The 27,069-nt window shown below is 39.7% G+C and overlaps 1 protein-coding gene across 1 annotated transcript in view; it reads left to right on the forward strand.

Annotated features, from left to right (window-relative positions):
• The first annotated feature begins 891 nt into the window (after nucleotides 1-891).
• Nucleotides 892-27,069, forward strand: part of LOC129178387 (vitamin D3 receptor A) — an 83,521-nt gene continuing 57,343 nt past the window's right edge. The window contains exons 1-2 of the mRNA XM_054770588.1: nucleotides 892-999; nucleotides 1,748-1,899. The gene's annotated coding sequence lies outside the window, so the exon portion shown is untranslated. The remainder of the gene's footprint in view (nucleotides 1,000-1,747; nucleotides 1,900-27,069) is intronic.

Here is a 27,069-nt window from a genome sequence, read left to right on the forward strand (position 1 = left end):
ATTAAAAAAAATGTTTGACCAAAAATTTGCAAATGGGACAACACAAGATACAGAGCTTTGTGGAATTCCCTTACGCACATGTGCCGTCTTGCCTCTGTTACAGCTCAGATGATGGAAAATTGGTGGAAAAAAGGTCGACTTCGTCCTCTCATTTTGTGGCAGAGCTGTTCTTACAGAACAACAAAAAAACTACTGTATGTCTGAGCAAGAACTATGATAATACTTGAGGTAGGGTTCTAAAATAATTTTAAAAAATCCAAAATGTAAAAAAAAATGAAGAATATGTGTTCTCATTACATAGTACCAATAATAAAACCTTGGGGGTTTGTCATACAGTATAGTGTATTAGGACTCCAACTTATTAGCCTAATAATAAGTATGTACTGTACATGTATACATTTTGGATGTATGTTTATTCTACAGTATCTATATAGGCTATGGGCTACTATCAGTTACCAGTTGTTGCCAACAGAGAGAGGGGATGCTGGAAGTTTCATATATTATGTATAGGTAAATCTTAAATAATTTATTTTCTGCTATGCACAGTTTCAAACACATTTAACATTCAAAAATAAACTCAAGTTCACGCATATTTGATATGCAATTTAAATGAATAACAATGCTAGCAATATAATGTGTGCATTGCTCGTGTTAAATTATGTGTGTTCATTTTTTTATTATTAATATTATGCCTTTTTTGTGTCTTAGACTGTCTCCCCGGATCCTGGCTGCCTGTGACGTCACGACACACCCCTATATGGTAGGGTAGACAGCTGGCGACACAATCTTGATTGAACAGTCCCTCGACCAATGGGAAAAGCGATAGCGCCAGAGTGGCGAGCAGTGATTGGACGCCAAGGGATTATAGATATGTATAGATATGTCTTGTGGCTCAACAGAGGGGGGCGGGGCATTTTTTTTAAGGGAGAGAAGTGCTTGTCCATTTACATTCATACGTGCAAGAAGACTGGATTAATGTTATTTTTCTTATGGACAAATGTAAGTTGTTTTACTCGTTTATGTGTCGTTTGCAGCTGGGTGTTTTTGACTCTGTAGGTTGACGTATTTCTCCATCTCCTTTCGATTCTGTTGAGAAGTAGCTTTAGCAAAAGAAAAGTATGCTAGCTATGTGTTATTGTTCTTTTAATTTTGTTTACTAACAAACTATGCAACGCGGTAATTCACGCACACATGTCCCTGAAAAGGTGTCCGTTTGGCTGCCCACCGGAGATGATTACGTGTGTGACATTGTCGCTTGCTAGCTCCCTTGTAATGGCTAGTTAGTTCGGCTCACACACACAAGCGCGCACGCAGGCACGCACACGCGCGTCAAACTCGGTTGAGAAAAGCGCAACTTTTAGTCAGCACCGCTTGTTTTCGCCTCTTTAACTCCCATAATGCGACATTTATCACCACTTCTCCTGAACGCCGAAGACGTACTTTTAAATTCGGCTGGGACGGACGGTTTTGGACCGCCACGTTGCGTGATTGTTATTATGTTAAAGGTGAAGTGTTGCGTCATGTGCAACTTGTTTGCCTAGTTTGCCCCCCAACCCCCACCCCAAAATACTATTCTTTTCATCGTGGCTTCAGTGAGTTTCTTTTTTTAATCGGTTACATTGACTAAATGACGTGTTTGCATATATTCCAGAATCTACTACCAAGCTTCCTTCTTTCTCCTCCCCCTTGATTGACCGTTACTCTGCCTAATTCACTCCCCCTTTTTTCCCCTCCCTCTTGTTGACAGTTTATACCGAGAAAAAGTTTTTCAGCGGGGAGGATTTCTTAAGCCTGCCTCGGAGAATTTGCCCACCTTGTCTGCAACATTTTTGCCTTCCCCCACCCGTCCTCCTCCTTCTGATACTACGGCACAAAGTGAACGTTGATATGCCACATCAGGTAAGATACAATTGCACTAATGCACGCACACATACATGCTTGGCTATACGTATAATGCATGCTGCTACTATGGAGCACATGGTCTGTACATCATCATGCAGAACCTCCCCTCTCTTTGTTTCCCACCCTCTAAAGCGCCTTCAGTGCACTCTGCAAAGGAGACAGCCCGTGTGATATTTCGCATTGCAGATTGCACACTTTCCAGCTCACACTGGGCCCTGTAATGTTTTTTTATACTTGGTGTTATTGTTTTGGTATGTATGTGAGACAACTGCTGCTTCCCTTTACATTCCACGTGTGTGTGTGCCTGGTACAAAATGAAGACCCCCAAGAAGAGCATTGGATTAGCGTGCATTTGTGATTTAGGCGTGTGAAGAAAAGAAGTGTTGCTGTCATTGGCTAGGATAGACAAAGCGGCATATTTCCATGGACACGAGTGCAGCAGGATTGACTCTTAGCATGAGACAATGCTGTCTATACAAGATTGGATGTGGCGTAAAGCCTAATTTCTTCTTACAAGTCTTTTTCTTATAGCATATAATAGAGAATATACAATATAGCCTTTATTGGTCCTGCAATGGGAGGGAATTCAAGTTCCTCGGCAAAAAAGTAGACAGCAGCAGCACACAAGAACATAGAAGCATGAGTTAGAATTCAAAAAATTACAAATCTAGAATATTTCTGTACACATACACACACATCAGGCTCTGCAGCAGTGTGCGTAACTGTACACACATAATAAAGACTATATATGCAAGTGTGAATGGCAACTGTACATCAGAATGATCAGAATGGCGTTTACATGACAAGTGACTGCACGTCACAAAGTAAATACTAAATATTAGTTGTGTAACGAATACAAATGTTCATATTCGGATCCGACATAAACATACATTTGGCGTTGTGATGCATCTCCACGAGCCCGGGTAGTGTGACTGAAAGTGTACTACACTTTGTACTATATATTTATTTGAGAATTTTATTTATCGGAGAGTTACCTGCCAGCAGGTTGCAATTGCATTTTCTTGATTCATTTTAAAAATCATCACAAAAGTTAAGCAGTTTATGTTTTGCATTTTGTTCCCTCACTGTACCGAAAATGAACCAAAGAGTGGCTTTAATACAGAGGAGCGTACCGAGCTGTGATGACGACGGACGGTTACAGCTCTACTAAATATGCAGCTGTACATTATGAAATAAATACAATACATGCATATGTAAATGACAATTGTACATGACCAAATAAAAGTACTATAGTACTTATTTCATAATGTAGTTGTCATTTACATCTCCATATGGTACTTTAAAGTTTAAATTGCTGTTGTATTTGTTAGTGAGCAGGATTTTTACTCTTTTTCATAACCTTGCATGGCATTTTCTGTCGTTTTTTTAGTTTCTGTGAATAACGCACGAATGCTCAGGGACAAAATAATAATAATGAAAAATCAGCCATATTGCATTGGATATATTGCAGTTTGGTGCTGGTCCAAATGAGTTGTTTGTCTTTGGCGCAGGTCTGTGTCATAGTAACTTATAATAGTGCTAACAAATGCATTCAATTAAAGTAATGGGTGGAGAAATTGTCTGGTATAGGGTCAAACTGTTTATTGTTTTTTCAGTTATGGACATTGTTCACTTTACATTATTCATATAGAATAGATGTTTATTCATATTTATTAACTGTGATTTTAAGTAACATTTTAACATTTGTCATGTAAGTGTAAATGTAAATTAAACAGAGGATAATAAAAGTAAAAATTGGGATTTGGCACTCATCCATGGATGCATGACAGACACGCATCAGCAGATACGTATTGTAAGCAAAGCATTGTGCTCTTTCAGGGTATCCGTGGGGTTGTAAAAAATCAAAAATTCAATCATTTGAATTGAATGCCTTTAACATGTCATAAAATATTGTAAATATGATTTTGAAAGTTTTTTTAAAAAGTATTCATATTACTTTTATTTAAAACAAATGCATACACATAAGTCTCGCTTTCAAATGTTAAACATTTTTGAGGACGCTATAATATAACTACAAAACGGAACTAAAGTGTCTGTGCAACCCGGTCAGAATTGAGCACAACCAGCTTCTGTGCTGTGCATGTGCTGCGGTGTGCAGAGGAGCATGGCAGCGAGAAAACTTAACAAAAGCCCACAGCAAAGCCAAGTTAATTGTAGAAGATGTTTGAGATGATTTAGATATGTTAAGCATTTTGTATTTCACTGTGAAAGACCCATGAATACATTCATATATTTTATAAGTAATCTTGGGCCTTCAATTTTCCTGTACTCTTTTTGACGGTATGAATGTGAAATGTTTAAAATTTTATTCATCATGGTCTTAAAAAGTCTTATATTTGACTCCCTTTGATACATGACATGCATATTGCAGAAGGCGAGTTGTTTATCCTTCCGCCTGAATGCACTGTGCTTTTCAACATTCTTATCTGTCATACAAGTGTAAAAATAAGTTAATTGCTGCTCATAGTAAGTGTGAAATGATGTGTACAGGAATACATTAAGGCCATGTTTTCACAAGAACAAAGTACTAGTAGTAGTTTTTCTTGTCAATCATGCGTACAACGAACAAAGTTCTTTGAAAACGATTCCTCTTCACACACCTGGAGACACACTAATTTGCATACCATGCCACTGCTGTCTTCAAAAACAGCCGTGTTTTTTTTGTTGTTCTCTAAATGTCTTTTATCCAGGTTTTATTTAAAACATTTCCTGTATAATCAGCACCCCTAAAACAAAAAAAAAAATGCATCTCACTGTGTGACGTGCATTCTGTCGTTATTCTTTTATTATCATTTTGGCTTTAGCCATGTTGTACCGAGTAGCCACAACGGGAACATTTGGCGCAGCGCTACCTGTACCTCGCAATAACTTCCATTTCTGGTTCTCTGGTTATCATCATCATCATTTTTCCATCATTGCGGTGCCATCGCAATATTTTTTTCTTTTTAAAAACCCAAAGAAAAAGCAAAACACATCTGATTGAATTGCGACTAGTGTGATGTTAGAGTTTCCACTGTACAACATGGATGGTTTGGTTCATATTGTTACAATGCAGCAGTGCGATTGACATTCCTTATTTACTTTTTTGCAATGTTGGAAATGTAATGTTTTTTTTTTTTTTTTTTGCATTACAGTATATATCCATTACATGGTGCTGTTTCTTAAAGCTCCACTGAAGTACATCAAGCCTCGAGTTTTGTCACATCACTGTGGTGTCCTATAACGGTTGCTCCTACACACCTATTACCTCAATGGGGGGATAGAAGAGCATGTGTGTATTTTTTTTGTCCTCTAATGAGGTGCTTAGCTGAGCATTTTGTTGCTCAGGAGGTTTTTGGACTTAGCGGAGTTGCAGACAAGTTGTAAAATGATAACAGATGCATGCGGGGCCTCACAGTGCAGCGCCCTGTTTTGATATGTAAGCGAATTCCCAACAATGTGTAGCGCACGTGTGCACCAATACTGTACTTACAGGACATACAAAGAATGCTTGCTGCTCACTGTGTTTCTTGTTTACACAGAAATGTGTCATGACAATACAGATGCAATATGACCGAGCTTGTTGCATAGCATCATCTCTGACTTAATGCAGATGCAGTGATAGATGTGCGTGCGTGTTGTGTGTGTGTGAGACTGATTGATGACACAGCTGTTTGTCAAGCCCATGTGACAGGATTCAAAGGTTGTTTCAGAGGTCTATTGACGTGAATCAGTGATTTATTCAGATTTAGCTTAGCGGGACGGTGAGGATGTTGAGGTTGTGCCCTAAATAGGCACTGTTGTCCAGGGAAAAGATTGATTAAAACTGATTTTAGTTTGGGCTGCCATGTCATCCAACCTTTACAACCTTACGTTCAAGCATTGACTCGTGTTTTGCTGTGTTAACATCTGCTTCCATAGTCTTGGGTGGGTGACAATTTTAATTGCTCACACTTTTTCAGCCTGCAAGCTACTTTTAAAATGACCATGTCACAAAGATCTACCTCCTACTCCAATCACAGATAATATATATTTAGTAGTTTTATAAATATGAATATTTAAGGACATCGTACATGTATATGTATATCAGGGGTGCACACTTTGTAGCTTGTGAGTTACAAGTCACCATGATCTACCGCTCACTATAAAACATATAACACGTGTGTGTGTGTGTGTGTGTGTGTGTGTGTCCTGGTCCTGGTCAAAATCCTAAGACTAGAATTTGCATTTTGCACATTTGGATCTTAATGAGGTTTTAAGTAGAGCTACAATATGCAAAAACAAGAAGGGGGAGTAAGACAAAAAGCCTTTTGAAAAAGTAATTGATAGTAATTGATATATACAGTGTATATATATATATATATATATATATATATATATATATATATATATATATATATATATATACACACACACACACACATATACATTTATGTGTATATGTGGGTACACTAAGTCCCCAACTAATGAACACAATTGGTTCCAGATGACCGTTCTTATGTCGAATTGTTCTTAAGTAGGGGAAAAGGTAATATTACCAATTATATAGGTACTACATGTACGTGTATACATATACAGTATATGCGTTTAAGTTTATGAATAGTTAATAGGCCTGCTTAATTCTACACCACCCACAGAACACTACCTCTTTTAGAAGAGTGTAACGACAACGATTTGTCCTTTTTTCAATAACTCCTCCTCCTCCTCCACCACAACGACGTATGCTCGACCACTCCTCTTCAAAGGTAAATAACATTTATCATTACGTATTATTATATCATTTTTATTATTGTTTTTTTCATTAATTATCCTCATTTAATATTACTACTACATCCAAACTCATATTTACATACATGCACATATACTGTATATGTATACACGTACATGTAGTACCTATATCATTGGTAATATTACCTTTTCCCCTACTTAAGAACAATTCGACTTATGAATGGTCGTCTGGAACCAATTGTGTTCGTAAGTTGGGGATTTGGTGTATATGTTTGGCGGTTTGGGGTGGCGCTGTGTGCGTTGCCTCCGGTGGGGCTGCGGTGTTGGGCGTGCAGGGGGTGTCGCCTCTGGGGGTTTGGGTGGACTGGACTGGACGTCCTGGTGGGCCGGGTAGGGCCTGTGGTGTGTCCTCCGGCCCGTGGCTTGCACGAGCCTGTGCTGTGGTGAGTGGTCTATCGGTCATGTGTCCTTGGTCCCTTCCGCTCGGTTTGGGCGGTGTTGGGGTGTGGGCTTGTGGTGCCCTCATCCTTCCTGTTCTGCTGCACCACCTCACATACATATAGGACTTTGGGGGTCGGTCTACGGTCGGGCGTGGTGGGGGAGTGGAGTTGCCTTGCGGAGGCTCCCTTCCCCCCTGCCATGCCACTGACCTGTCGCCCCTCAATTTTAATCGCACTTAAGGTTTGGGGGTGCTGAGCAAGTGAGGGGCCGACCGTGCTGCAGCTGGCCCCCAATTTTAATTGCATCGTTAGCTATCATCCACATACACCCCTATTATATACATGCACACCCTCCCAGGGACACAGACACCACTCCATAATAGACACAATCACACCTTATCACATACACGGGTGGAGCGGGCTGGATTGGGCTACCTCCTGCCTGTTCTGCGGCGCCGGTCCGTCGGGGATGTGGGCGCGGACCTGTCTGCTGGCCATCGCGGCGCAGTGCTCGCCCAGGGTGGCCTGACTTGTGGGGTGCTTTTTTCTGGTTCGCCTGCCCTTCCCTGGGGTGGTCCATTGCGGCCTGTTGATGCTGGGGCCTGCGCTGGGGGGGGGGGCTTGCGGTGCTTCCCTCTGACTGACCTGGGCCGTGGGCACCTCTGCGCTCTTGGGGCGGCAGTCTCCGGGCGGAGGTGCTGGTACTACGGATGGCCCGCATGCCGCTGTGGTGGCTTGTGGTTGCTGCGCTGTGCTGGCTGCTGGGGCGCTGGGCTGTCTGGTGGGGTGGGGCTTGCTCGCGGGACCGTGGGCCTGGGTGACGGGTGGGGGCAAGGGCGTGTGCCCTGGGGCCGGGTCTGCTGGGGGAGTGGTGCTCTGCTGGGCGCTTGGGCATTTGTCGCCGCTGGTCCTTGTGCTCTGCTGGGCCGCTGTCTGCGTCTTTGCCTCCCCCGGTCTGTTTGCGGGCTTGTCGGGGGTGGGGCTTCGGTGCGCAGGTGGTGCGCCGTCGGCTCTGGTGGCATGTGGGCGGTCTGGCTCCTGGTGGCAAGTGGGGTCCGGCTGCTGGTCTCGCCTTCCTGGCTCTGGTGCATGGCCTCCCTGCGGCTTGGGGGTGCGGCACTCCCACTGCCTCTCCGGGATTTGCTGCCCTGCGGGTGTCGGTTGGCGCTGTGTGGTGGTTCGTCTGGCTGCTCGCCTGTTTGCCCACCCGCTTGCTCATTTGCTGGCTTTCCTCCTTGCCAGCTCCTCTGTCTGCCTTGCTGGTAGCGTCCTGCCGTTGGGATGGGGTGGCCTGGGGTTTTCCTGCTCCCTGGTGGTCCGTGTTCTCCACCCCTTGGGTTCTGGGTTGTGTGTCTGGTACCCCGGCGGGGGACGTCTGGCAGCGAGGCGTCCGGGTATCGGGCAGTCGACCACAGTGTGGGTGTGTGTGCGTGTGCATGAGGGTGTGTATGTGCGTGCTTTTATTTATTTATTTATTTATTTATTTATTTATTTATTTTTACTTTTTTTTATAATTTGGGGGGGGGGGGTACACAGGGGTTTACTCCGTGGGGTCAGGTGCTGGGTGTTACATCTCTGCCGCCCGGGCCTCCGTCGGGGGTTGCGGTTGTGGGGGCATCTCTGGGCCTGCTGGTGTGTGGCCCCCGGTGCCCGTCTGCCTTTGTGGGGTGACTGTTTCAATGCAGTATTATCATTGTGGTTGATGATATTATTTTTCCCCTTCCGTCAGGGTCTTTATAGTCATCACAGGGTCCTGTTTGTTTCTGTTGTTGTGTTATTGTTGTGGCTGCTGTTGTCCTTGTCTCTGTCTTTTTTGTCCCCCTCTTATCCCCGCACTCCCTCTCCGTTATCTTTTCTCTTCTTTTCTGTCCCCTCCTGCTCCCGTCTGGCTGCTCCAAATTTGCAAAATAACAAAACATCCAAGTCAAATAAATTCTGTATAACAGGGGAAGTGTATCTCACACTTTTTCCTGGCAGAGTAAATCTGTTGAGCATGGGAGGGCATTCAGATCTACAATTCTATCTGCCTTAAAGGCTGGACAGGACTGGGGGGGAAAAAAATAAAAATCAATTAAAAAAATCAAACTTTACAGTTAAACAAAGTACATGATATCATTCAATAATTCACAATAGCAATATGGAAATGAAGATAATTCCTCAATAGTTGTGCACATAACCTGAGTAGTATGTTTAAAATAGCTACACAGCTTTCAATAGACGTACAGTTCATTTATTGAGTCCCGCTGGCATTTGCTGTCAAATATTGCAGATATACAAGAAATGAAAATGATTATGCAAAAGACTAATGCAGCTGAAATCAAGGCAACATATTAAAAAGGTTCAGCAATGGGCATATTTAAATGAATCATGAAATAATAGTTTCACAAACAAAAGTGTAGAAAACACCCATTTCTATAGAGTAGTTCAGGACACAAATCACAGGCATTAAACAATTTACTTTTCTTTTCTACATAAACAGCCGCTCCAAGTGAATGGATAACTTTTATGATAGATATAGGCATCTTACTGCTGAGTTATTTCATCCGTAATCGTAATAATACAGACGAAAGTTGCATATCCGTGCTTCGCTGGAGACAATCGATTCGCCACTTTACTGCGGAGGCGTAACAACGAATCAGGACGGGATCTTAATGTCAGCTGACTGATGTCTTATGACATCTACAAAGTGAAGTTTATGATGTCAGTGACACGTGATCGACCCACGTTACCTTCGCGATCGACCGGTAGCTTTCCATTAACATAATGGGAACCCCTGCCCTAGAGCCTGTTTATGAACACCAAACGTGACTAAAATCTGTAACATCTTTGCTCAACGTTTGAGAGAAGTGCCGCTTAAACAAGCTCTTTTCAAGTTGCTGGTTTTCATGTCCTGAAGGAAAAACCTTTTTCCTCATTGACATGATACCGCCTCTGACCTGCCCCTAGCTAAATGAGCCCAGCTTGCCCTGTATATACCACCACCACTTCACTGAGGACAGGTTCTTAAAAAAAAAAAGAAAGGAAAAACAGGCTTTGCTTTAAAATAAAGCCTGGAGCTCTGCTAATTATTTGTCAGTCTGTTACAGACGTCAGAGGTGCAAGTTCGATTGTTTTATTTTTCTTCAGCAAATAGGCAAAGCTAGCATGATATTGCTGTTAGCACTGTAGCTCACTTAGCTATGTTAGTGTTTCTAGCATCGAATCTCATGCATTAAGGCTAGATTTTGGACAGCACACTTCCAAGATACTGTTGTGTGACCCCTGAGACTTTGTTTGAGACTTGAGAAATTGTTACCACATTCATTGACATCCAATAGCCTTCATCTTGTTGTGAAAACACCAAACAATGAAATAGAGACGCTCACAGGAATAAAATGAACTAAAATTAAAGGAAACCTTTTTTTGTTGCCATTACCTCTGGTTTCTGGAGCAGAACAAAAACCACAGAGCGGAAACACTACGGTGGCTATTGACTTTCTCGAAGGTAAAAGAGGAAGTGGTCAGACTGTAAACGAGAGACGACTGGAACAACTGCGGTTGCAAATGAACCGCAGCTATTGCATACAGATACAGCTATTTGAGGAGCCCACACTAAACATAACAAAAACAACATAAGATTGAATTTCAGCTGTAGCTGGTCTTTGTTGGATGCAACAGCATAACAAGTTATTATACAGTAGATTCACCTTATTTTAACCTGAATTTCCACTTCACTATATCAAGATGACATGCTCGAGTGGGAAGTCTGTTCACACATGTCATTTATAAAGTCTTTCATGACGCGGCCATGGTGCAAAGAATAAATCACCACTAAAGGAAGTTGGAAAACTCATATTATTTTAATACTGCTTTATTGCATTCACATGTGACTGCTAAATCCTTTACGAACAGGCTCTAATGGGTTCCTTATGGGATGTAGTTTGTGCGGTCACGATGTAAATGTAGCAATGTTGCGGCTGGTGGGATTAGGTCTGGTTTCAAACACTGCCGCCGTAAGGGGCTTGGAGAGATCAGCTGAAATCACAAGCTCACCTAACCGTTTAAGTAGAGGCCTTTTGGAAACTTCAGCATCAACGGACACAGCGTGGAGGTGAACAATGCTAATGACTTAACTTTAGCCTAAGCGCTTCAGTTTGATGCTCCGTTCCCACGAGGCCAAGAATGCGCTCACCACAAAAACCTCTTTGGCGTGCTCAACAGGATACACAGTACTGCCTTTAAACGCTGTTGCACTGCTCCGAGGTGATGAGTTTCATGCTTAATGTTTTTTAAAATTCCTTTTTAATGCCTCTCTCTAAAGACATTTGGTTTGCTGGAAGGAATGGATTCACATACAGTATGTGGTACAACAATGGCAATACTGAAGTAAGAATGCATTTTTTATTGTTTATCCATTCTGCGCTTTTAATAATCACGCCAAGTCCATGGATGTGACTGATTTGACATTATTGCGGGTGCAGAGAGGTGCAGCAACTTTCGTTTTGAATGTTTATTAGCTTCATTTTTATCTCTCAGAATACCTTTGAGCCACTGTTGTTTTAACATGGTCATGCAGGCTCAATGAAGCCAGACAACAAGAGATTGAAATTGCTGCATTTGCAAAGGAAGAAAAACTAATACAGTGAGTAAAGTGAATTAATTTGGCACTCAACTGCTGTAAATGTTGCCGTCATAAAACCTTTAACTGTATGGACAGAGTTTTTAAGTACCATTTTAACATCGATAACTGTCTTACAAGTGTAAAGCAAATGTAGCCTCTGTACAATAAAACTGAAAATATAAAGTGGAACTACTCGCCCCCTTGAAGTCTCCTGACAGACTTTTTTAAAAGCTGTTTAAAAAACAATAATGCATTGCCAGATAGACGGTATGTTTATTTGTAATCAGATTTTTCAGTATGGAACAGTGGTCTTAAGACAGAGGTGCATAATCGTCTAGTTTGCATAATTGGCCATGACAAATGTTCATCTAATTTATATATAATAATGTGTTTGTAAGGAGAGCTAGCAGGTAGTGTGGAGTATTAAACTCTGAAACTGGTGTATGAAATTATTGACCACTTTGGGTTTCCGGTCAGAGAACAGAGTCATCAGATGGACTCATCAACTTTAATTGTTGACATTTAAAGTGTACACACGGGGCATTACTTTAGTTACAGTAAATAAACTCAGTGTCTCCATCTCATATACATATAATAATATATATTATTATAAAAAGTGGTAGAAAATATACTTGCACATAATTAGTAATTAACCTGTATTCTTAAATCAGGTTAGCAATATTAGCAAATTTGTTTAGCAGTCAGATGCTATTTTCTAAATAAACACAGCTGCCATTCCAATGAGAATGATATCATAACATTAGAAAACTCACTTTGGCAATGACTGAAGCACAGATAAATCATAGAAAGCAACTGAGAGAATAGCATTACGGATTGCAACACACACACACAGAAGAATTAATATATGGGAAACACTGACAGAATGACTAATTGACAGACTGATTGGATGTGTTATTGGGCATATCAAAGAATCTTGGTGTATATTTACTGTATAAAAAGTGTATCCAGACCATACACATATTTTATCTTTTGAACTTTTCAGTCCTCTCCTAATGGAAGCTGCATCTAAGTCTTTCTTCTATTGTGAATATAGCCTTGGACTCATTAACTGGATAAGCTACATTTTCACTTGAAGTAAAAAGCTGTTTGATTTCTTGGACTGAATGGACGAGATCTTTAACAAGTTCATTATTGTAGATTTGTAGTTCTAGTTCTTTATCTTGTTTTGTTATTTTACCAGATAATTTACGAATGTGATGTAGAGATAGTTGAGACATGAATAAATCGTTCAGAACTCGCAACTTTTTTACTGAAACTGGGACTCGCGGTAACTCGTCTGTGTTCACTCATTCACTGACTCACTGCTGCTCCTGCTAGCTAAATTAAAAAAGGAAATCAGGTAACGTAATGAATTGTGCGACTGTCACTTTAACTGCATTTGTATAAATGTATTAGCCCTGTGGAAAAAGCGACAGATCTGTTCCTTGCCTCAAATCAACTCTCCTTTTCCCTTCCTGTCTGAGCTGAATCACCGGTGCTTGACTCGAGTTTCACTGATTCACGGATCCTCCACTAAGACTCAAGTGTCACAGGCTCATTGGAAATTGATGTAGAGGAAGACTTGAGTTACAGTGATTCACACTATGTGAGTCATGGTATCATTAAAAATAAATAAATAAATAAATACAAATTCAAATTCAAATATAGCCATTATAAACTTCTTTCACCGTTCCTCCTCAGTGAGTGTAGTCATCATTTTACATGCCACCCCGGAGGTGCTTCTCTCGAGAGTCACAGACAATTGCCCTGAAGTAGAAAAAACAAACGCCACACTATGGCGGACTGGAGCGGTGAAGTTAAATTGAAAGATGTGCCAGCATAGTTTTAAATTAAAAGTGCAGATTCATTTTGGCTTTTATCGTGTGGCTGGGACAAAGCTGGAGCATAAGGACTTTGCATTGTGTAAGAAGTGTCTCAAGAAAACACACAGGCAGCACGACAGACATGCACAGTCACCCCGTTCGTCACCACACTCACGGAGAATACTGTGCCTAGTAAGAGAAATCTTGATTTTTCCATTGAAACGCTAAGTGTTTTTCAATCAAACACGTGTCTACTTAATAGATTTTATATACTTGAGAGTCACGAGATGTTGTGTTTTCTGAATGAGTTTAAAATAGTATCACTGTTTGTCAGACACCTAAAATAAAATCCTCCTTGCAGTTATGTTGCACTAAAAGAGTACTACTGTTTTTGTATTTTTGCTGTTTGTACTCTGATTTAACAATGCTGAAAAATATAAACTTGTATCATATCGTGAGACTCCCAACCCTAATATTTATTCTTTTACATTTTTTTGTTGACTGTACGTAGTTTTATCTTTTGTTTTTATTTGCATTTTTACTATACTCAGCACTTACAGAACTGTAATCTGTTTTTAAAATGTGCCGTATAAATACAGTAGACGCTCCTACAACGTAAATAATCTGTTCAGAGAATGTTTATGTTATCGGGTTTTTATGTTATACGAAGCGTAAAATACATACATACCTAATCCGTTCCAAGATCTTCCCAAACTCACCCCTTTGGCCCTTCAAAATATTCAAAGTCCACCAAATATGGTGGGAAAATATAAGAAAACGTTATCGTAAACATAGTAGAGTAACATTCCAATATAAAATAAGGTAACAAATAAGATTACTGTAAATGAAAGGTGTCACCAAGTGTACCGTACTCTGTTAGTCTGAACTTGCACCGACTTAAAAAGAAAAAAAAAAACTTGCACCGACTTTACATTTGCCAAAGTGAAACCCCTTTTTTATGTTTTCATGAAAGAACTGAAGCTGTACTATAAATCAATATCCTCGGCTAATAACAAGAAAGCTATCGACTATAAATCTGTGCTCCCACTTCAATATCCTTAATTCAATTTAATTTTCATTGCTCATGTCCCCTGGTGTATCTTACTTTAATTCGTATTATTATTATCTTTATTTTTAAAATTTTTTTAAATTTATTTATTAATCAGTTTTCTGTTACGTTTTTATTTCTTTAATCTCGATTTCTGTGTGATTTATTTTATGTGTTTTTGTTATCCAACTGTTATTTTTTAATGCCCATGGTTTGATGCACTGTTAGTGTAATTTGTAAGGCAATAATGAAGTTGATTGGAAAAAAAAGACGCTTTACGTTATATGGAATTTCCTACATAATACGATGCAAAAGCTTTACGTAAATTCTTTACGTTCAGTGGAATTTACATAAAAGGAGGTTTAAGTTATGCAAGGTACTACTGTAAAGTGGATTGGATTGTAATGTTGCATTATTGTGTGATTGATTATTTGCATTTAGTTTTTAATTTGTCAAGAGGCTTCATATCAAGAGGCAAAATATTTTGTACCTAGTTATCTATGTACAAATCTGTTGTATTCATTTTATTATTTTTTTGCATTAGGAGCCGACAGGCGCACCAAAAGACTGAGGATTGGTTTGCTAAAAATGCAACGTTAACTGCAGATTGACTGTCAATAAAGGGTGCAGTTTATCAAGACCAAGTGAGGCTGTCTTTTAGTTTTTCCACAAAGTAATAATTTTGCTTCTAAAGTGTGCAGCATTAACTTTTGCGGGTGTGATTAAATGCCGTTCACCTCGGTGAGTGACTCATAACAACTTGAGTCAGTAAAAGGAATTGAGTTTACCATCACTAATGTGATACCAGATCTTTTTGCCATTGCCTTTAGCAGACTGAATTATTGACAATTATTGCCTTTGCTTTGCGTATTGTTTGATCTACTTTGTTTGTTTGCAGATGTAAAAGTCCAGTTTTAAGCAAATTTTTAAATAATTGGTCCCTAGTCTTAATTCATGTTCTGCATTCCTCATGGAGCCATGGTAGATCACCTTCACTGTTTTTTTTTTTTTTTCAATCATTCAAGAACCTGTTAAGCCAGGTTTTTGTCAGCCCCAAAAAGGTCATCATTAGACTCAATCAATAAGTGCCCCATTTGTCGTTTGGGAACCATGCTTAGCATATTAAGAGTAGCAATTTGGGTTTAAGATATTGGTTCCAGATAGTCCGTGTTTGATTTAGGAAGATTTGCAGAGAGATTTTTTATTACTAGATTTCTCTTTGGGATGTTTAAACATGACTGAGTGTCCTCTATGATTGTTTGACTTTGTTTTATATTGGTTTTTATACACTGGGTAAAGTGATTTGGTCTGGCATTGACTGACCTGAAAGACAGTACTTTTAGACGCAACACGTATCACAGACGTGCCTCCCTCTGTATTGCTTTTGGGGGAACCTGTGTGTAGCTGAACAGCTGGTTGTAGCCCAGCTGGTGGTGCTTGTACCCCAGGTAATCTTTGGAGCCCAGCTGGAGGTAGAGGTAGACCAAGTAGCTGTGGTAGTCGTACAGTCGCCTGCCACCCACTGCGATGATCATTCAGTAAACCTACACATTTTTCAAGAGATGAGATTGTAATGCCTCGTCTAGGGTTAAATTGTTTGCATCATAATAAACTCCTCGTGATAGCTTCTATTCATCTCAAAGTGCAAGAACTGCAATAAAATAAAAGAGCAACACATCACATTGAGGGCAGCTGCACTTCCCTGTTGTTGAAGGCTGGAGGTAGTAAAAATGCCCCATTTCTACAGTGTCTGGTAATGGATCAAACTAAAACACTTGGTTGGTTAATCTCGTAATGATTGACAAAAGCAGTGTTCTTGGTTTTTGGACACTACAGTCTGCCTTGAAAATACTGGGACACCTGTATTGCTTGTGAAATCTGGCCCCTGAACCGTTGCACACCAAAGAGTGAACATTTTTTAAAACATATGCACGCCTTCTGTGTAGCCTCTGCTACTATCTTTTTTGTCAATATATGACATCGTTTCGCTCACCCCGTTATTCAAATTGACTTGAATTTCTCACACAGCTCAATGCGTTCTACAAAATACCCACTGAAACTTTAGAGTGTTTAGCCAAATCACCACCAAATTTGCTACACACCTTTTAGGGGACTGATGAGCACATCTGTACCATTCGAGCAAGATTGGTCGAAAAACGTGGCTGCTATCAAGCAAAACACCTTTGCAGGGCACGGAAGGGACTTAGCAACTAATTGGCCATACAGTGCGTCATTATTGTAAAACTACTGTTTTCCATATACAGTATGCTAGCATGTCTTAGAAAGAATTTTGAGGAAAACCCATGGAGGTGCCACAAATTCCGATCAAACTGTTCACACTGCTGATGCTAACACACTTGGTCGGTTGACCATGTGATGGTGGATACCTATTGACCCAACCACTCCAAGCTGTGCCCTTGATTGTTGGAGGCTTTCTGTTTAACAATTAGCACTACTTCTTTGCACATGTGATGATTTGATCACTATTGTCCTTGGCCTGTTCAAAGCAGAATAATTTATGTGTGTGTCTTTCTGGATCTTTTGTGTGAGAGCCACAAAGTGAGACAGACCAAGATGGACAAGCATGTTTTCTTTTATGGGCCTAAACAATAACTCATTTTGAAAGCCACAGTGTTTCTTATTCACACTTGGATGTTATCACGTTGTTTTACACCCTTCTGCGGTATGTCTCCGTGACCTAATAAAGCGGCGCACTCTGGTGTTGGTCTCCTCAAAATAAAACCCGAACTATTAACATCATAGGGGAAATAGTGGAGTTAGTTCTTGCTTGTATCCATGTTTGTTTCATGTATGCTCACTATTTTAACCAACTTCATCTTTGTTCACTTTGTGCACTATCGGTGTAAAAAGTCTACCATCGTGCGTCTGTGTTTTGTTGACACAAGCTGATGAAATGCTGTACCTTTCTGTCATTCCGTAATAGAGATTACTGTTTCTTCCTTTTTAAATAACTGCTGCAATTGTGTATTATTTATAATAATAATAACAACAACAACAACAATAATAATAATAATAATAATAATAATAATAATAATAATAATAATAATTATGCATTTTATTTGTAAGCCCCTTACAAGGAACCGAAGGACACTGTACATAGACACAGTTAAAAGCAACACATAAAATAAAAAAAAAAGCATGAGGGGGGTGTGGCTGATGCCAATGGAGTTAGTCTATCAAGGAGGATGGAGTGAGAGATTGTGTCAAAGGCCGCACTCAGATTGAGGAGGATGAGGATGGTAAGTAGGCCGGAATCCGCTGCCATGAGGGGGTCTTGAGGAGGGCGGTTTCATTACTGTGTTGGGGGTGGAAGCCAGACTGGAACTGTTCATAGAGGGCATGAGCGTGGATCTGAGAGACAATGTTTTTTTTCCAGTATTTTGGAAATGAATGGGAGGTTTGAAATGAGGCAAAGGTTATTGTAGTTGTTGGGGTCTAAACCTGTTTTTTTGAGTAACGGGGTGACAGCTGCAGTTTTGAATGAAGAGGTCCAGAGGTTAGTGAGGAGTGGTTGATGGTGGAGATGAGAGGGAGCAAAAAGGGGAGGCAGGCTTTGACCAGAGCTTTGGGAAGGGGGTCGAGTTGGCAAGTGGAGGGTTTGAAGAACTGCAACAGGGAGGTGCAGGAGTCCGATCGGTATAAGTGGGGGGTGTAGGTTGTCAGGGGGCTGAAGAATTTTGTTGGAAGAGATGAGTCCAGAAAAATAGGCAGATTTGGCTTGGCCAATGGAGTCCTTGTAGTGGTTTGTGGATAGGTAGACTGGTTTTCCTGCAGAGGCGCTCCAGTTGTCGTCCTCTGGCTTTCTGAGTTTGGAGTTTAGGAGTAAACCATGGGGAAGATTGGGAGAAGGAAACAAGGTGAGTTTTCACAATTTACCTAGTAGTACATCACATGTTTACACTTGCACAAGTGTAAGTAGTAATGTAGTAGTCAAGTTTGTACAGTGGGACCTTGTAAGCGTCATTAATTTGTTCCAGAACGTCCGACTCTCACCGAAACATGCACCAACCGAATCAATTTTTCCCCAAAGAAATCATGTAAATCCAATTAATTTGTTCCAGAATGTGAAGCTTGTTAACACAACACGTTGTTCTAGTTTTACAATTAGAAAACACTTCAAAATGCATATAAATAACACATGAAAGGGATAAATGATGATCTGCTCTGTTTTTAGAATTTTTGTTTTTTACCACAGCTGTCCCCTACTGATTCGGAGGCATACAGCATTTGGCTAACAACCTCCTTAGAAAAAGTGCATGTAAACTGGGACTTCACACTTAGGTGTGAAATGAAAAAATTAACAAACCAAACTATTTTGGTTATCCGGCTAGTTTAGTGCATTGAAACGTAGTCAGTGATCCATGACACCAAAGACTGTGTGTACTTGGTGACGTTATTCAGCTGAAGAGGCTTGATGGTCTGGAACACAGCGCTTACAGTGCTCTTAGTTTCACTCCAAGTGTGAACAAGCTCGGTGCAGCAGGTAGATAACGGCATCATCATCATAATCCATCACCTTAAGTTAACTCTGAACCCTATGGTGCTTTCTCCTTGCCTATTTGCTGAAGAAAAACTAAATGAAGAAGAACTAAATGACTGAGAGCTCCCATGTCTGTAGTTGACTGAGTAACAGCTCCAGGTTTCATTTTAAGATGTGTAGCAAAGCCTGATTTTAATAATTTTTTTTTTTTTCCTACAAAGCCCTTTATCATTGTGAAGTGGTAGGTGTGTACACAGGGCAGGCTCATCTAGGTAGGCGTCAGAAGCGGTATTATGCTTGGGGTTAAATAACGACAAAATAATAATGACATAGTAGGGGTGCATGTTTTGACAAATTGAGTGTGTACCCTTTTTGATAGCTTGGCATACAGAGTGACAAATCAGTTGTAGTCCCAGTTTGAATCACCTTTGGTTTTGTCCATGTGTTTTGATTGACAGCTTTGAAGCATATCTGGCTTTCCTGTGCTAGTTGTTGACGTGTGGAGATGAGGTATATTTGTTGCAAGTGTGTGATTTTCTTGATCAGTAAAAAATAATTGAGAAGAAAAATGTTGTCACCTTCACAAACATGGTTGTGTTTTTGCCAGTCTGGGTTTATTACTCTTCTTCTGTATGCCAGCAAGACTACGTAAAAACTACGTAAAAGATTTTTCACTGAACTTAGTTGAGGGTGTAGTTTATGAGCCCAGGACGAGACTATTAAATTTTAAGGCACAGTTAAAATAAAATACATGTTTTTTTTTTTTAAGACATCAGCTGCTCCCAAATGTTCCTCCACCCCTCCACAGAGGCCTGCAGTAAAAGTTGTCACAGAACGTCCAGTCATTCAAACAACAACCCCCCCATGCGCTCAACTTTAACCCTTGAAAATGCTTAATTTTGGCCATGAATACGTACAATTTGCTTAAGTATGTATATATTTTTTCATTAATAATAGACCATATTCAACCACGAAAAAGCAATAGTTTATTAATTAATAAAATTTTGAAAAACCGTGATAGAGTGAGGTCGCGATGCTCGAACCGCGATGTGGCGAGGGACAGCCTTAAAAAAACACAATCCAAGGTGATGAAGTGTAAAATGTATAATAAAATGGAATAAACATTTTTTTAAATGGAATTTAGGGAAAAATAAAACGGAATTTGGGAAAAAATAGAACGGAATTCAGAGGGCCCTGATAGTCTTCAGGATCTTGGAAGTTTCAAATGACAATCTGATCGTGTTCAAATAAATTGCTTACTCACTCCCATTTCTTCTTTTTGCATTTTGAAGCTGTATTTAGAACCTCCTCAAGATCCAACAAAGCAAAATATAAATTCATGCAATTTTTCAGTTGGTCTTAAAATTTTGATCGGGTGTGCATATATATCTTTTGCATTTTTGCAGTGGATCATTAAAAAAAAAAAGCAGAACACACCTGACATATAGAGGATCTTTGATCTTTTTGGTTAAAAAATATGTTTGACTTGAGCTGTTTTGGAAACCCAGCGTCAGATAACATCTCAAATGTTTATGGTTGTTGCTCTAACATGGATCAACCACCATTTGAAAGTTTGAAGGTCAGTTTAAAGTTAGGGTTGTTGCTAACATATTGATGTTAATTACTTTTGAGAAATGTGACGTACGGCATTGTAAGATATACCACAATTTTGAATTAAAACCTGACTCTTTCTGAAGGACTTCAATCCCACAGTGTCACATTTTTTCTTCAACCTTAGTGCTTGCAGCTTTGAATGGTGTTAGTATTGGTTACATATTGTAATTCCATGAATACCTTGTATTACAGCTCCTCTTTCCCACACACATTTTCCCTCTCACTACTAAAGTTTTACTCCCTTTTTTTTCTTTGAGGAAACTTGGAACTAAATCTGTTTGTGCACTTATGGACTGTCTTGCTGTCTCTACTTATTCTTCTTTGGTTCTCAATTATGGACCGCCTTGTGGTCACTTCATGTTACGATGCATTGTTCACATTGCCATAGTAATTAGAGGGAGTCATACAGTTAGACTTAGTTAATGACGATACACTATAAATGCATCTATTTAAACCACCAAGCTAGTATGTAATGTGTTGTCTTTATTAATCCATATAGACTGCCTACAGCGTTTCTAGTTACTGTTGTTGTATGAAACCAAGAACGCGGTTTTGAAGTTAGCTTTAAGATTTGTTTGTTTACACAGGAAAGTAACAACATGCAGCAATCAGCATCTTCTACAAGTCTATACAGTTACAATAAGTACTTTATCCTCCCCATTGCCATATGGTGTCGATTGCTTGTGTTTGCATTTTGTAATTCTATGCATACATACGGATTTGGGGGAATTAATGTCAGGATTCGGCTGATATGGTTGGAAACATGTACAGTGGATTTTTGTAGTGAACTTCCCCCTGTAAAATGTTCCGTATTATTCAAAATGGGCATTTTAGTGATGGTCTAACAGTGATATGTGTCACGAAAGCCTGTTTATGAGTGTCAAACATGGTCATCTCCCTCATTCGAGGCACTCAAACTGTCGCTTTCTGTCCCGTATTTTCATGATGTCATTCTTCCTCATGATGTAGGATCTTGATGATTTAAACTGAGTTCACACTTCCTAGGTTTGGTTTGGTTTAAACCAGTTCTGGTGTGACTGGTCAAGTTTGAACACTATCATCCGGACCGTGGAATTTTGGAATGGCAAAAAGAGTGTGCAAATAAATTGTGACAATGTACACAGACTGAAAGTCAGCACACTTTACCCATCCCTCATCCCACGTGTTTATGGCAATGCTGGTCACCACAGAGCTGAAGCTGTCACTTAGACTCCGATTCTGTTTTCATATGTGGTGATCCAAACCACTTGTTTAAAAAAAAGCAATATCGCTCATATTTAACAGATGTGGATGTGATGGCTTCAGCAGAGCGTTTACAAATTCTATTTCCATAGTTTCCTGTTGCTTTGTGTTACAATGGTGAAAGTTATGCCTGGTAATGTTGTTATGTGGTTGTTTTTTTTGTTGTTTTTTTTACGAAAATGTTTTTGTTTTTTTCTAATTCCTCTGTCTTCGTTTAAGCCACACAAAGAGATAATACTGCTTGAAAGTGTTGATGGATTGTGTGACATCTTCTTTAGAGAATATGGAGGAACCTTTCAGGGAAAAAAAATAATTTGGAGAAGCCTGACCACAAAAGATTCAACATAGTTCTATGTTCTGATCTTAATTATTCCATTATTTTTCCCAGTTTTCTGTCTGGCCCTGTACTCTTCAGATTTTATTCATGCTATTTATCACTGGTAATAGATGCTGACGTGTCCTTAAATCTTACGTGGATTAATGCAAATCTGAGACAACATTAAGTACCGCATAGATCACTCTCTCACTGTCATCATAATTGATGGTTCAACATGTTGAATAATTACCATGAAGCTGTGGGACCTAGCTAGCTATGGGAAGTTGAGCAACATCCACACAGACCTCCTCCAAGCATAAACACCAGAATGGAAACAGGAATTCAGAACATTCAGAGAGAGATTTTCCCATTTAGTTAAAAATCATATACACCAAGTCCCCAACCAACAAACACAATTGGTTCCAGACGACCGTTCTTAAGTTGAATTATGTCAAAAAAAAATTAATATTACCAATGATATAGGTACTACATGTACGTATATACATATACAGTATATGTGTATGTATATAAATATGAGTTTGGATGCAGTAGTAATATTAAACGAGGATAATTAATGAAAAAACAATAATAAAAGTGATATAATAATACGTAATGATAAATGTTATTTACCTTTGAAGAGCAGTGGTCGAGCTTACGTCGTTGTTAGTGGTGGAGGAGGAGATATTGAAAAAAAGGACAAATGGTCGTCGTCGTTAGACTCTTCTAAAAGAGGTAGTGTTCTGTGGGTGGTGTAGAATTAAGCAGGCCTATTAACTTTTCATAAACTTTAATCACACGCTCTGTCCGGGTTGTATCATACAGCTACAACTTAGCTTTCTCTCCCCTCTTCCTGTTCTCGACCTGTTGGTCCCATTAGCAGTGTCACAGTGCCCTCTACTGGTCAAGCATGTAGCAGTATAAATAATGGAGTTACAGTAATACAAGGCAAAATACATGAAAAAATACACCAGTCGGCTTGTGTTCGTATCTCTGAAAGTTCGCATGTCGGATGTTCGTAAGTTGGGGATTTCATGAGTTCAGCTCATGAAAAATGGGAGCAAAAACAAAAGTGTTGCGTTTATATTTTTGTTGAGTATAAAACAGGTCTTACCTTGTTCTTTTTTATTAAAAAAACTATATTAAACTAAAACTCCTCATTTGATTTATTTATCTTATTTACACGGCTGCATGTCATTTCTCCCCTGCTTTGTGTATTATGCAAGGTGGACACATCTTTATTTATGCAAACATGCTGTGGGTTTAGACTTGGTGGATTATGTTGAAGTCTTTGATTTCTTTCATGAGAGGTGTGGACTATAATGTATAACTGGACTGGTGAGGAGCTATCACATTACAGTAATTAAATCACTCTGCTGTGCTGCGGGCATGTACGTATTTGTAACAAATTTGTGTCGGTGTTCGTCAAAATGTATTCGACTGTATATTGACCATATTGTTATGAGTAGCCAGGACAGAGACATGTGTAACCTTTCGATTGCTATATTGCAGTTCCACTTCTGAATTTATGTTTATGGTCATAATTATCTCCTTTGCCATCACTGTTGTCCTTTTTGCGGTTACAAAAAAACTAAAATGCTAAAGAAAAAACAAAACACACTTGCGGGGTTAACCCTTACTCGGTTGAAATTTCTAAATTCTTAATCCCCAATGGTTGAATCGGGCAACTGGATTCTTCATGTTTGTTGAAGATGTTTCACTTTCAATTAACCTAAAAGGCTTCTTCAGTTCAAAAGTTTTAAGTGTAGTTTCCCTATTTCTGTCCCTTGTGGGTGTGTCAACTGGGGGCGGTCACAATAAGGTTGTTGTTGTTGTTGTTGTTGTTGTTGTTGTTGTGGCTTGGTGTGGCTGGTGAACGAACTACAGTTCGGTAGTCTCGATTCAACCTCTGTGGATTACCATGACCTGGATGACTAAGAATCTACAGACATGTTATCTCTTTGTAGTACAACAAGTGTGTAGTCCATGTCTGTCTAGTGTACAGTCTTAGCCGGTAGCCCTGTGGTAAATATCTAAGTCTGGTTCCTTCATATGTATTGAGGCATTTGTTCTGTTGCATGGTTTATGCTAACACCACAGCTTCCCACTATGAATATTTGTGTTGTGCAACTGAGGTAGTCAGATATATATTTTTTTTGTTTAGCTTTTGCATAATTCATGTCTGAAAGCAGGTGTTGCCGCATGTTTGTAAATGATAGAAACACTGTTTTGACACATGTATGTTTGTCATGTTGTTGTTGTTCAATGCTGCCAGGAACCATATGTTTTTTAAAATAATAATAACATAAATTTCTCACGGTAGCATTTTTTTTCTTCATATTTTAGCATTTGTTAGCGTTGCATATTTCTGCCAATCCAGTCGCCAGTTTTAATAACAGAAGACTGGGCCCTTAGTGTGTGTGTGTGTGTGTGTGTGCGTGCGTGCGTGCGTGTGTGCGTGCGTGCGTGTGCGTGTGTGTGTGTGTGTGTGTGTGTGTGTGTGTGTGTGTGGCAATTTAAGTGTTGCTGTTGTTGTGCACAGGATGTGCTTGGGCTGGTAACTAGACAAGTGCGAGAGAGATGGAGGGACTGAGCATGATGAGTCATTTTCTCTGTAAGAGACTGTTGTTTTCCACTAAGTTATTTTCTTTTATTAATGGGTGCCAGGTAGTGGGTGGGTGGTTTTGTTGTTTTTAACATTTGGTGTAACTTTATAATGCGGAAAACTGGATAAATATATAACATTAGCAAAGACTTGTCCCTATGAAACCCTTTATTCTTTTAATGTGTACCAAAATCTGTGTGAAATGACTTGGCAGAAGGATAAATGCATTTTTTTGAAATTCCATCATGCATTGACAAGTTTTTACCAAAAAAACCTCATCAGTCCACTTTCAACTCGATGATTGCAAAACTTTTGCTCATTCTCTTGTGTAGTCTATGCTATGCAGGGCCGTCTCTGACCAAATTGGGGCCCTAAGCACTATATTTTTTTCTGCTATGAACATCATACACAATAATTGCAATAGGTAAATCTAAGATTTTAGGAGAATGCTCATTTAAAGGTCCTATATTATACTCTCTTTCAACAATTTTTCAAAGCATCTGTGGTCCCACAATAATGTATTGGATGCATGTCCCAAATGCCTAGTCCTGATGCTGGAATTTAGTTAAAAATGTAACGTAGCATTTAATAATGGGACAGTAGGACACAAATGTTAGCAACACCAGCATAATGTGAGCTACAGTGCTGACATTGCGCTCACATTTTAACAGCAACATCATGCTAGCTTAGCCTATATCGCTGAAGAAAAATGAGCGTCCACGTCTGTCGCTGACCTATGGATAGTTGGCAGAGCTTCGGGCTTTAAGATGTGCAGTTAAGCCTGCTTTTTAACAAAGTAGTGATTTCATACACAGGGCACACTCATCTAGCTAGTGGCGAGTTAAGGCGGTATCATGGCTAGGGCTGGTCAACATATATTGATATTTTTTAAATATCGATATTTAATTTAAGCACGATATCAAAACCAACCATATCGTTGATATCGATGTAGACTGGACATGCGCTGTATCTCCCTCATCCCTGCATGCAGGAGAGGAGGGGTGGAGCAGAAGCCCGGCGGCTCCAGTCGAAGCGACAGCGTCGCAATAAGCGGTAGCTCAGTAATGTGGAGGTACTTTGAATTCAGAGCATAAAAAATCCTTTTCACCATCTTAAAACTTGGCACAAACTCCAATACAAGAAATGTGTGGAGCTGCGTGCTGTCTGCCGCGCTCTTGTTGCATTCTTCATGAAAGGAAAAGCAAAGTGGTGTGCTATTATAAAGAGGTGTCCTATCACATTGCGAAGATATGGTCCCTGTTGCAACAATGGAAAAAAACAGCTTTAAAAACCTGCTGAAAACAATGAACTTGGAATGTCCAGCGAGCTTCGCAGTCACTATTATTTAGCACGGCAAGCTCTACCACAAATGTACAAGAAAGTTAGACAGACAGATTTGCTAAGCCTGATGCAGTTGACAGGTTGGTGTTCCTGGCACAAAAATGTTTACCTAAAAATACTACTATTCAATACTCAAAGTATTTTTGAGTTACTGACATTTTAAACAGACCACTCCTTCATATTTTGTTCTTTTGTTATTAGCTGAGGATTTGAGCATAGCTAAAAGTTTGTTTCATCGATACATCAATGTATCGATGATTCCTTACACCCCTACTCTGTTGTGCTGAAAAGCCGCATGGTGTGGGGGATTGAAGGATTGAATGACGTGCTCAGTCTTTCATTGGAGCAGGGAAGTGATAGTAATCTGCCACTGAAACTGCTCTTCTGTTGGGAGATGGTGCTGTGCATTAGATGATGCTGGTTGTCCATGATGGAAAGGAGCAATGCAATGCCTTTTGCTCTGACACAGATGTCAGGCTGTCCAGCTACTGTACTTTACTTCCCAAATAGGACAAGTATCAAGAACAGCATTTTTTCACTGACGAAACATAAAAAAAATCTGAAATTTCCTGCCATTACCAAATGCCAAAAAACTTGTTCGTCCTTTTGTGATCTTCAGGTTGGATTATTGTAACTCTTTGTGAATAGGTTGCCCTAAGAAATCTTTAAAGACCCTTCAGTTGGTCCAAAGCAGTGCCGCACGAGTCTTTTAACGGAACCAGAAGAAGAGATCATATTTCACCCGCACTAGCCTTATTACACTGGTTACCTGTAAAATGTAGAATTCAGTTCAAAATTCTCCTTGACGCTATACAGGGGGCAGACACCCTTTCTCTATTTAAACGTTAACCTGAAAACCCACCTTTTTGCTAAAGTATTTTGTTAGAACTGCCCCCTGATACACTGATATGT

Source organism: Dunckerocampus dactyliophorus, chromosome 1 (genome assembly GCF_027744805.1).
Source record: "Dunckerocampus dactyliophorus isolate RoL2022-P2 chromosome 1, RoL_Ddac_1.1, whole genome shotgun sequence".
NCBI lineage: Eukaryota > Metazoa > Chordata > Actinopteri > Syngnathiformes > Syngnathidae > Dunckerocampus > Dunckerocampus dactyliophorus.